Source organism: Gorilla gorilla, chromosome 4, assembly GCF_029281585.2.
Source record: "Gorilla gorilla gorilla isolate KB3781 chromosome 4, NHGRI_mGorGor1-v2.1_pri, whole genome shotgun sequence".
In the NCBI taxonomy this organism is placed as follows: Eukaryota; Metazoa; Chordata; class Mammalia; order Primates; family Hominidae; genus Gorilla; species Gorilla gorilla.
Window position 1 is genome coordinate 155,430,071 of NC_073228.2, and position 12,118 is coordinate 155,442,188.

The window sequence follows — 12,118 nt, forward strand, 5'->3', positions numbered from 1 at the left end:
ACTATGAGTCCAAGCTCTGTTTAATAAAGATGAGAAAACTATTCCCAGAAAAAGGAAGGGGTCACTTTAAGTTGCATAGCATGTTGGTGGCAGAATTGGAACCAGAACCCTGGCTCCCCATCCTGGCATTTTGGCACTGGCCATGCTGTTCCCCCAACCCCAGCTCCACTGTCAACCTGGGGGCTCCTCAGGAACCCACAAGGCCAAGGTCTTCTGCATTAGTCAAGAGGAGAGTGCAGGGAGAAAGAACTGGTTTCAGAGTGAGACCTGCCCTCAGTACTGCCTCCACTTGCATTGAGGGGCAAAGCTGAGCCTATCTAAGCCTCAGTTTCCCCATTTGTGAAATGGGGCTAGTAACACTTACCTTCCTGGAGGATTTAATGAACACATGCATGGATGACATTTGGCACAGCGCCAGTCATGCAGAAGGTCGCTAATGGGTAGTTGTTATTACCATTGCAGTAGGTGCTCAAAAAATATGTGTAGAATGTAGGAATTATTTTCTGTACGTGTGCGGACCCTCATTCGGGCCCCAGGAGCCCCTTGTGGGAGGGTCCCTTAACACACATGCGTGCACGCACACACACACACACGGGTCTTTGTGACGTTCCCTCTTTGCAGTGATTTGCAGCAAAGCTCAAGCAGCAAGTTGAGCAGCATTAAAATAATAACAGATGTGACCTTCTTCAGAGTTGAAGAGGGGGCAGAGGGTGGGTGTGAAGTGGTCAGAAGAGTATTGACAGTGAAAACACCAGGTAGAAAATGTCCTGCACATTCTATAAAAACATACATCTCCCGATCTTTTGTGTTCTGCCACTGACCACTCTGGGCCCCCTGGTCACTGACCAGGTGACCACTCTGGGCCCCCTTCCTGTCTCTATCCAAGACACAATAAATGGCCTTCCAAGGATCCAGCAGGCCCTGTGGCCAACAGCAAAAGGAATACTGTTCCTTTTAACTGCTGAAACAGAAGCTTCTCCTTGTTCCCTTCCGTGAGCCCATCAGTCTCACGTGGCCACTCCCAACCAGGGTCTGCCTGTAACTCAGGCACCTCCAGGAGGTGGAGTGGCTACAGTCAGGCCACACACTCAGGCTCTGGAGAGGGGCTACCTGTGTTGGAGTCCTGCCCCGGCCCACTGCTGGTTGTGTGTGATTTTGAGCAAATCATGGGACCTGACAGAGGCTCGGTCTCTTCAGACATAAACGAGGAAACATAATCATCAGGGTATTATGAGGATCAGAACTGAGATGAAGGGCATAAAGCGGTGGGCACAGTGCCTTGCATGTGAGCCCCCCTGAGGTAGCTGCTGTGATGAAGTTGACAATCCAGGGACCTCAGCCCCTACTCCTTTGGTATTATAGCGGAGGGCCAAACAGGGGGCCCAGGGAGAGAGCCCCAAGCAAATTCCCTCATTTCATGGAGATTCCACCCATCCATCTGGGAATGGAGACTAGTCCCTGCTTTCCTACCTCCCTGAGCTAACCCTCTGCTGAGCTATCACTAGAGGCCCTGAAGATGGTGAGGTTTGGAACTACGGAGTGCTTGCAGAGGCGCATGCAGCTGCTCACAGCTGACATTTATTGAACATTTATTGGGTGCCAGGCCCTGTGGTGAGCACTTGGCAGGCATTATCTCTTTTAAGCTAGCTTACAGCAACCTTATAATTATCCTCATTTTGTAGATGAGATAACTGAGACTCAGAGAGGTTATTTAACTCTTGAGATCACACAGCTAGTATGGGCCAAGCCAGGATAAAACTCAGATCACCTGTGTGTCCAACAGTCCCCCTGGCCCGCTCCCCATGCCCATGGGTTCGAAAGAGCAATTGTGAAGGGGGAGGATCATATGATCCCTCCCCCATATCAGGGATCACATAACCTCAGATCCTCTCCTGCCAGCAAACACAGATTCTCAGCATAGGTTTCATTTCCAGTCTTCCCTCTCATTCCCATTTCCTCTAGCCTGGCCCAGCCCAGCCCAGCCCAGCCATCTGTCTGTCCTCTCCCCTCTGAGTAGAACAGCTTAGGACAAAGCCAGGCAGGCAGGCAGGTTGCTGCAGGTGGGAGCTGCGCTCTGGCAGTGGGGCAAGACAGGCTTTCTGCTGTCTGAGGCACCCAGTCCTGCTGCTGAGCTGGCTGAACCTGACTGCAGAGCCAAGGCACGAGAGAGGTCAGAGATGATTTGGGAGCACCCTGAGTAACCCAAGGTGCATACTAATGAGATGCAAATGAGCCTCTGCCGGTGGGCTGCAGGCCAAGTCCCTGTGTTCAACATTCAAACCCCCCTGGGTTCTGTCCACACACACCGATTTTTCTTAGCCAAGGTAACTGCTCCACCCAGCCATCAGCAGACACAAAACTCAACAGAGCGGCTGGGTCTGTCTGTGTTCTCATCCACAAAGCTGGCCGGTGGATTGAACTGGTGATTCCCACCATTAGGAATTCCCTGAGGGGATGGGGGTGAAGGTTAAAAATATATATATTCCCAGCCCCACCCCAGAGCTACTGAATCAAAATCCTTAGGGGTGGGGCTCAGAAATAGATGTTTAACAAGTTCCCTGGGTGATTTTGGTGTGACTGGTGTTCGAGATCTGCTGAACAAGGGAACCGTCTCTTTCTTTAGGATCATACTCTCTACCATGCCTCCTTTCAAAGTTGATATCCCAAATGTGGCCTGATCCTACGCCCTGATGGAGAGGGGATGGAGGACATCAGGAAAAGACTGCAGTCTTTAGAAAGTGTTCAGGCTAGAGAAGTGATTCTCAAACGTCACTGTGTTAAAAATCGCAACCTCTTCTTCAAAAAGCCTGTTTCAGGAGGACTGCTGTGGAACTCAAAGCGGGACTCATGTTTCCTCTGTAGGTGGTCTGCTGACTGTTGGTGGGGGGAACACTGGCCCTCAAGCAAAGTGGACACAACATTACTGCTAAAGTCAAACAGAAGAGCAGACGGGAGAGGGAAAGCAACAGATCTGAGCTTCATGCCTAACTTTATCACCTGGAAGTCACTGAGCCTACACATATCACTGTCTGCACACACCTCTGTTCATCAGCATCTCCAACCCCAGAGGCAGCTGTTCATCTTCCTGAGGTCTTTCTATCTCCTAGATAGAGACTGAACCCTGGGAAGCCATGTTCTACTTGTAATAAATAGAACTTAACCTGAAAATAAGAGAGTTCCATTCATATATGCACACCTCATGACCCAGCGGTTCCACTCCTAGGTCAACATAAGTGTGAACATATGTTCACCAAAAGATTCATCACAAGACTATTCAAAGCAGCACTAGTTATAGCAGCCCCAAATTGGAAACAAACCAAATGGCTATCAAGAGCAGAATGGACAAGTATATTTCAGTATGGTCATATAATGGAATACTATACAGCAAAGCAAATGAACTATTGTTCTAGGTGACAATAGAGATGAATCCTATTCACATAATACGGGGCAAAAGAAGTCATATATTAAAAAGTACATACTGTGGTAGTCCATGTTTATAAAGGTTAAAAACAGGCAAAACAAATCTATAGATTAGATTAACATAGTGTCACTCTTACATGGGAGGGAAGTGGTGAGTGACTGAAAAGTGTACAAGGAGGGTTTCTGGAATAGTAGTAATATTCTATTTATTAATCTGGGAGCTGGTTAGTTTCTGGAAAATTCATTGAGCTGTACACTTATGATTTGTGCACTTTTCTGTATGCATATTATACTCCATTAAAAAGTTCTTTTTTTAGGGGCCAGGCATGGTTGCTTGCGCCAGTAATCCCAACACTTTGGGAAGCCGAGTTGGGTGGATCACTTGAGGTCAGGAGTTCAAGACCAGCCTGGCCAACATGGTGAAACCCCGTCTCTAGTAAAAATAAAAAAATTAGCTGGGTGCAATGACACACACATGTAATCCCAGCTACTTGGGAGATTGAGGCACAAGAATCACTTGGGCCTCGGAGGCAGAGGTTGCAGTGAGCTGAGATTGCACCACTGCACTCCAGCCTGGGTGACGGAGTGAGGCTCTGTCTCAAAAAAAAAAAAAAAGTTTTTTTAAACACTAGTAAAGGACTTCAAAGAAGACTTTAATTAAAAAAGAAGACATTAAAATAATAAAAGCATTTGGACTATCTGCAAATTGCATAGGATTTCACAGCTATGGGATCTTGGACCCTTCCTGCCCTAGGAACCAGGAAGGAGACAGTTCTCAGAAACCAAGAAGCTCAGGAACCATGCCAGGGCATACCAGGGCTGTGGAAAACTGACACCTCAATGATTCCCTTTACCCTCCCCTGCCCGGCCTGCCCACACAGAACCGCGAGGACAATGGCAAGCCCACTTTCTACAGGGTTCCCAGGCTTAGTTGGGTTCCAGCTCATTGGGGCTTACTTCCTGCAGCATTTTTCTGTTCTTGGAGCAATATTCTGGTCCATTTTCTTATTTAATTCCTTCAAAGACCCTATGAAGGAAGCAAGGAGTATTTCCATTTTATAGATGGCGAAGTCAAGGCCAGGAGATGGGGACTCAAAAGACTTGTCCAAGGTCATGCCGCTAGCAAGTGGCCCGGTCAAGACTCAAACACAAAACTTCAGATGCCAGATTTAGTACTCCCTTGGCTGCACCGCATACAGTCTCTGCCCAGTATAATAGTAACGTTGATTATAGCACCGAGCACTTAGTGAGCGCTTGTGCTGTGGATGTCTCAGTGTCTTTCAGCAACCCACAAAGGCAGGTACTATCCTTTCATCTATCTCCATTTTACAAATGAAAAAACTGAGGGTCAGAAAGGCCATGTGCCTTGTCCAAGGTCAATGGCCAGTCAGTGTGGAGCACGGATTGGAACAAATGATCTATCTGACTTGAGTCCAAACTCTGAACCGCTAGTCCAATGGCTACCAAGCCCAGTTAGACCTCACCTTGAGCCCCCTTGGAGCTTAAAAAATATATATAGATTCCTGACCTTCACCCTCACACTCCTCCATCTAATTTTGTAGACTTAGGATGGGGCTAAGTAATTTGTATTTTTTAAAAAACAGCCCCAGACATTTGGGAAACTTGCCTCTAAATTAGGCTGCCCCTGAAATATGACAGTAAAAATGAAATAATTTAAGGTAAAGTTTAATTTAGCAACTTCCAAATTAACTCACTGGACCTCTCTAATAATTGGAGTTCTCCTAACAATAGTAAATAGCCCCTAAAGAAGGAGTAATGTGGCTATCCTCAGAGGCATTGAGAATAGCCTGGCCATCTGAATAAGAGTCACTCAACAGGGGCCAGTGACTGGCAAGGGGCACCAGGGGGATCTCAGGGGGCTGGGAAAGTCTGCTTTTTGCGCCAGTTACTGGTTAGCCACCATTCGAGTTCACTTTATAAAAATTTATCAGCTGTGGCCAGGCTCATGCCTGTAATCCCAGCACTTTGGGAGGCCAAGGCAGGTTGGATCACTTGAGGTCAGGAGTTCGAGACCAGCCTGACCAACATGGTGAAACCCCATCTCTGCTAAAAATACAAAATTAGCTGGGCATGGTGGCACATGCCTGTAATCCCAGCTACTCGGGAGGCTGAGTCAGGAGAATCACTTGAATCCGGGAAGTGGAGGTTGCAATGAGCTGAGATTGCATCATTGCACTCCAGCCTGGGCAACAGAGCAAGATTCTGTCTCAAGGAAAAAAATATATATATATCAGCTGTAACTTACAATTTATGCACTCTGTTTTTGAATTTGTCAGACACTACCAGGACAGAGTAGAGAGTGTACCAGGGATCTGATAGGGTTCTCTAATATATGCTTCCAAGAGTTTGAGCTTCTAGGAATTTTTCAAGATGCTATAATTCTCTGAGTCAATTCCCAAGACTTCAGGAGCCCCCAAATCTATAACAGTAACTAACATTTAGAGAGCTCTTAGCTTGTGCCGACTATGCTAAACACTCTACACACATCAACTCTCAGCAGCTCTGTGTGATAGGTAGCATTATACAACTCGCAGAAAGGTGGAATCATGTGTTAAGGCAACAGAGATGGAAAGTGTTAAGGCCAGGACTGGAACTCAAGCACCCCGACTCCAGAGCTCACGTGCCATACTCAAAGCCATCTCTACCGCTTCCTCAGGCTAAGCTTCCAAGGGTCCAAAATGATACGTTTGGCACCATTGAGCCTTGCATTTGATGGGAAGACCCTGAGGGGAGAGGATGCTGCAGGGACAGGCAGCAGCTCTGACACTGGACACGTGAGCACATGCAGGCCAACACGTGCACACATGCTGACGTTACCGTACCACTGGCGTGTTTCATCCTGCTTGGCTTGTGCCCAGGCCAACTGCTGCGGGCACTGGAGCCAAATGGGAACCAGAGAATTCTCCTCTGTGAGCTCCCTGCCCCCAGCCAGCGGAAGGATAGATGGCATTTTCCTGTTGCCTCAGGTGGTCTTGCAGGGGCCGCCCAGGAACAGAAAAAGGGGCAAGGGAGGATTTCTGTCTTTTGCAGACCTACACTGGAAAATGCTTATGACATCGCCCCTTTCAGGAAGAGATGGATTTCAGAAGATAATTTGTTAATCAATGGGTAGTGGTGGAATATCAGGCACTGTGGTCGGCCAAGGGGGAGAAAACAGGATATCTTAGCCTTCTAATCTGACTCCTTTCCTTAAATTGGTGTTCTACCTCACGGGCAGGTAGGTCTACCTAGCCAAAGCACTCTAACTTAAACTCCTTTAACAGTCCTCCAATGTTTATAAAATAAAAGCCAGGCTCCTGAAAATACTTTCTGAATTCTTTCTGTTTTAAAGAGATATATGGAAATATTTTCAGGTGCAATCATATATCTGGGATTTTTGCTTCAAGATAATCTGATAGGGGAAGAGTTGGTAGAAGTATAGAGGAAATATAATTGTTGACCAGGCACAGTGGCTCAGGCTGGGCGCAGTGGCCCATGCTTGTAATCCCAGCACTTTGGGAGGTCGAGGCAGCCAGATCACTTGAGGTCAGGAGTTCAAGACCAGCCTGGGGCAACATGGTGAAACCCTGTCTCTACTAAAAATACAAAAATTAGCTGGGTGTGATGTCACATGCCTGTAGTCCCAGCTACATAGGAGGCTGAGGCATGAGAATCACTTGAGCCTAGGAGGTAGAGGTTGCAGTAAGCCAAGATCATGTCATTGCTCTCCAACCTGGGCAACAGAATGAGGCTCCGTCTCAAAAAAACAAAAAACAAAACAAAACAAAAAAAACAAAAAAAAAACAACATAATTGTTGAAGCTGAGTGATAGGGCTTCTTTGCACCATTCTGTTTACTTCTGTGTATGTCTATAATTTTCCTTCAATAGTACATTATATATATGTGACATTTTTTTGAAAATGCCATGCTCCTTGGCCTGACACATACAAAAAAGAGGTAGGCTGGGGCCTTCAATGATCTGGCCCCAACCTATCTCTCAGACCATGTCTCCAGATGTTCCCCACCCAATTTATAGGTTCCTGCACGCATCTGCTGTTTTCTTTAACTGCGGGGCCTTTGCATGTGTTATTTTCCCTCTGTTAAATGCCTTTCCCACTTTTCTTTCCTTATTTAACTCTCATTCAGCCTTTAAAACTGATGTTCAGTGCCAACTCCTCCAAGAGCTTCATTGAATCTATAACCCAGCTACTGTCACTCCTCCTCTGGGTCTCCATGCCAGCCTGGGTTTGCCTGTGTTTTACCACCTACCCCAAGATATTAAACCACCCATTTATGGGTCTGCCTCTATCAACTGTGAGTCTTTGGGGGCCTGACACATTATAACTGCTCATTAAGTGTCTATTAAGATAACAGAACCATGTGACTTACAGGGATTAGCTTAACCTTTCTGAGTCTCTATTCATGGTCTCCACACTGAAAACAATGACAACAACAAGAAGCAGTAGAGGGTGATGTGGGCAGTTGTGCAGAGTACAAGAGAAGGAGTTTGTAAAAGGGCCTAACCTGGTGACCTGCACATAAAGGGTCTAAGTCATTGCGAATTCTCACAAATAGCTCACTGTTGAGTGTGTGCCGACCCAGGCAAACTGGCTATGTGACATCTGTAAACTGGGAGCAATGATTCTTCAAGGGAGACTTCAGAGAATTCCCAAGGGTTCTTCGAGTTGTACAGTTACAGCTATCTGTTGACTCACTGGCAATAGCGATGGAGTGGTGTGTGTGTATGTGTGTGTGTGTGTGTGTGTGTGTGTGTGTGTGTGTTGGTGCATGTTGAGAGAGAGGAGTCTGATTGATGATGTTTTTGTCCCCTGGAGGGCAGCTTACAATCCAGATATCAACCTCGTTGCTGATCCCACATTGCCTCTGGAGGATGTGGGAGCCAACTGGCCTTCAAGACTGATCTGCCACTTACATAAAAAACAGGAACATCTCCTGAACTGGGCTAGGCAAGTGAAACAGAGGCAAGTCCAAGTTCTGCGTAGTGGTCTGGTTTTCCCCACTGCTGTGTGACCTTAGTCAAGTTACCAGACTTCCCTGGTGAGGCCTCACCGTTACCAACTGTCTGACTCAGTGATCTCTGAGGGCCCTTCCACTGGACTGTATCTATGAATGGGTTGGGGCTAATACTTAGGCCTCCAGTAAGCAGAAATTCTCATCTATGAATTCAAAATGAAGATTCATTCATTCATTCAGCAGATAGGCAATGAGCTTCTTTTCTGTGCCAGGTGCTGTGCTGGACCCAGGCGCCAGGGCAGTGAGCAAGACAGACCCATGGCTTATCTTAGTAGGAGAGCCAATATAAAATAAGTTACACAAATAATTAATAATTATAATTGTGACCAGTCTTAGAAAGGAACACTTCAAGGTGCTGTGAGATGATACCCACTCCAGGAGGAAGAGAGAAGAATCAATTATTTGATGACTGTGAACATAATAAATAAGGCCCTACACATTTCTTGCATTACCTTCCATGCACCCCCTCATTTCTCACATCAATTCTCTGAAGAAAGAACTATGATGATCCCCATCTTTCAAATGAGGAGCCTGAGGTTTTTAGAGAAGTTGAGGCCCAGGTCACATGGCTAATAATATCCGGGAGTTGGACCCACACTTTACTTTGTAAACCTGTCTATAAACCTCCATCATAAATGGGAGTGTTGGTACTATTAGTCCTAGAAATACTAGTATTGAGGCTCTGAGCTACCTCAGTTTGCATTCTAGGGGCTCAGGGATCATAGGAGGCTTTTAGAGGTCATGTCTTTCCCTACTCAAAATGAATCCAAAAGACAGGGTTTATCCAGGGGGTACAGGCATGTCCCCAACCGTACCAACTCCATCTCCCCCCAGACACACACAGGCTGTCTCTAAAACTTAATGCCTGCCTGACAGCCTCTCCCACCTGGCCTTAACTGGCCAGCACCAGGCCAGTGCCACACAGCCTGTCATAAAGCATCTGGAAGGAGAACTTACAGGCCAAGGTGAGTTCAGTCGCACTTAGGTTAGAGTATGCAGGAAGCTGAGCATCAGGCTAGCTGACATCATGGATTCAGTATCTTCCTGCCAGAAGTCTAACATGTACTCTATCGAGATCCCTGGGGGAAGACCCTAGTTTGCCTCTTACAGGGACATGGAACATTGAGCCTCTCAAGGTTCTTCATCAGCAAGATGGAGACAATTACTCCTGCTCTGTCTACCCAACAGAATGGATTCAGAAGGGATCTTGGCCAGGTGTGGTGGCTCATGCCTGTAACCCCAGCACTTTAGGGGGCCAAGGTGGAAAAATTGCTTGAGCCCAAGAGTTCAAGACCAACCTGGGCAACATAGTGAGACCCCATCTCTACAAAAAAACATTTTTTTTTAATTAGCCATGTGTGGTGCTATTTGTCTGTGGTCCTAGCTACCCAGGAGGCTGATGTGGGAGGATTGCTTGGGCCCAGGAGGTGGAAGCTGCAGTAAGCCATGATAATGCCACTGCATTCCAGCCTGGGTGACAGAGAGAGACCCTGTCTCAAAATAAATAAATATTTAATAAATAAATAAAGGGAGGAGAGGATCTTAACAAACATCCAACTGCCTTTATTTTATATGTTCAGACGTAGGCCCAGAGAGGTAAGAAACCGTCCTAGGCCACACAGCCTGTGAGTCACAGAGACATGATTAACGAAATTCTCTTCCCACTCTGCCACACTGCCTGGATTTGAAACCTCAAAAATTTCAAAAGACCATGCTTGCTCAGCATAGTCCCCAGGGCACAGGAAGCATTCAACGAGCATAAGCTGTAATAACTCTTAGTAGCAAGGCATGTTCACCTGTCCAGCCTCTGCTCCCACCTGTGAAGCAGGGCTGAAGGACTAGAAGCACCTACTTCCCAGCCTGCTTCTTCACCTCCTCCTCTCCCCTGAGTCCAGGCACCAGCTCCAGATTGAGGCTAGGCACAGAGGCAGCATTTCTGAGCCCTTGGCAAACTTCTGCACTGCCTCACTGCTCCGCATGCTGGGGCAAATGGCACTGCACCCGCTCTGAGAACTGAACTCTAGCCCAGTGGCTCTGCTCAGCGTTCCACTCTGGCTCTCCTGCCTCCAGAGATATGCATCAGATTTCTGCTTTCCCCAAGACAGGGGAACAGGGCTGTTCCCACCCCAACAACTCCAGTGCTGTCTTGGTGCCACTCAGACTCATGGTCTTTCACATCCCTTAGAGACTATGCATGCCCCCATTCTACAGTCAGGGAAGCTGAGGTCCTAATCTCAGCAGCTACAGGAGAACCAGGGCTGACCAGACTATCTGACTCTCCCTTAGCCGCCAGGTAGCTTTGTCTGTGATAAGGTTCCTATGCCCACCTGGACACACACAAGAAGCCAGCAACTCTCAATTCCTGGCCCTGGCACTTCCCCCTAAAAACTACAGAGGAAATCTCCTCCATGTCCTCTTAAAGGCTCATCTCCAGAAAGCCCAAGTGGGGGATTTGATTCTTGCAGGACAAGAATCCAACTTTCCACGTGTGCAAATGTGACCTTCCTCCTCCACAAGATCACAGTCTCAGCCTTGCCCATTGCTGGGCCCCGATCCCCAGCCGCGGACTGGCTACCTCACTGGCTTCTTTCAGTGTACCTAGATGATCCAGGCCCAGATGTCCCTGTCTTCCCTCTCTGTGCCTGTTCCAGCCATCTCCTGGTTCCTTCTCTACCTTCCAGGAGCCCCCAACTCCAGCCTGCTTTGGAACCAGTCTCAAGAATGGATTAACTTTGCTGCCCCCCTCCTGCATCTTCCCATCCTCCAGCAATTCTTACCTGTGCCCTTCAGGTAGGGGAGGGTGCCCCAGAGCAGGCTGCTGGGCTGGCGCCCCTCACACGAGGGCCAGGCTGACAGGCTCCGGAGGGAGGTGCAGAGACTCGGAGCAGGAAGGCGCGCAGCCCGCAGCCGGAGAGGCTGCTGAGAAAGTTGGAGTAGGTGTGTCCCAGCCCAGGAGGAGGAGGAGGAAAAAGGAGGTGGGAGAATTGAGGCGGATCATCCCCTCCTGCCAGCTCTCTGTCTCACGGAGAGGGAGGGAGGAAGCCAACTGGTTTGTGGCCCAGAACTCACGGTGGGGAATCAAGTCATGGAAAATGAAAGGAGCTGAGAAATCAGGCCCATCTCCACCTCCCTTCTTGGTTTCACCGAGGGATAAACTGAGGCCCTGGACAGGTAGTGTTGCCCCAGGTCACACAGTCACACAGAGACCACAAGGGAACTAGAAAAGGTCACTTGGCTCTCAGAACAGTGTTCTCTCCACTCCTCCATGCTTCAGATCTGAGACTGACAACCACAGCACCCCCTTCCCCAAGGCTTTGGAGACGGACAGATCTGGTTCGAAACCCTGGCACTGCCACCTACTAGTTCAGTAAGCTTGGGTGGGTTACTTAGTCTGAGCCTCAGTTTCCTTTTTTGAAAAGATGGGGATAATAATAGCTCCTACCTCATAAGGTTGTTATGAGAATTAAATGAGATAAAGGTTGCTAAGAAACCAGTCAGGACTTAGCTGAGAAAGTCCCCCATAAAAGGTAATTCTTATTCTTATTGTTTTCAGCTGTGACTTCCCCACACCTGACTTAACCTCTCTAAGTTTGGGCTCCCCCATCTATAAAATGGAGGTAACAAGAATACCTGCTTCGTAAGGTTGTACAGATTCATGAGACCG

General features: G+C 47.7%; 1 protein-coding gene across 1 annotated transcript in view; it reads right to left on the minus strand.

The window, feature by feature from the left end:
• FAT2 (FAT atypical cadherin 2) overlaps positions 1-11,398 on the minus strand; it is an 87,356-nt gene extending 75,958 nt beyond the window's left edge. The window contains exon 1 of the mRNA XM_004042853.5: positions 11,232-11,398. The gene's annotated coding sequence lies outside the window, so the exon portion shown is untranslated. The remainder of the gene's footprint in view (positions 1-11,231) is intronic.
• Positions 11,399-12,118: the final 720 nt, after the last annotated feature.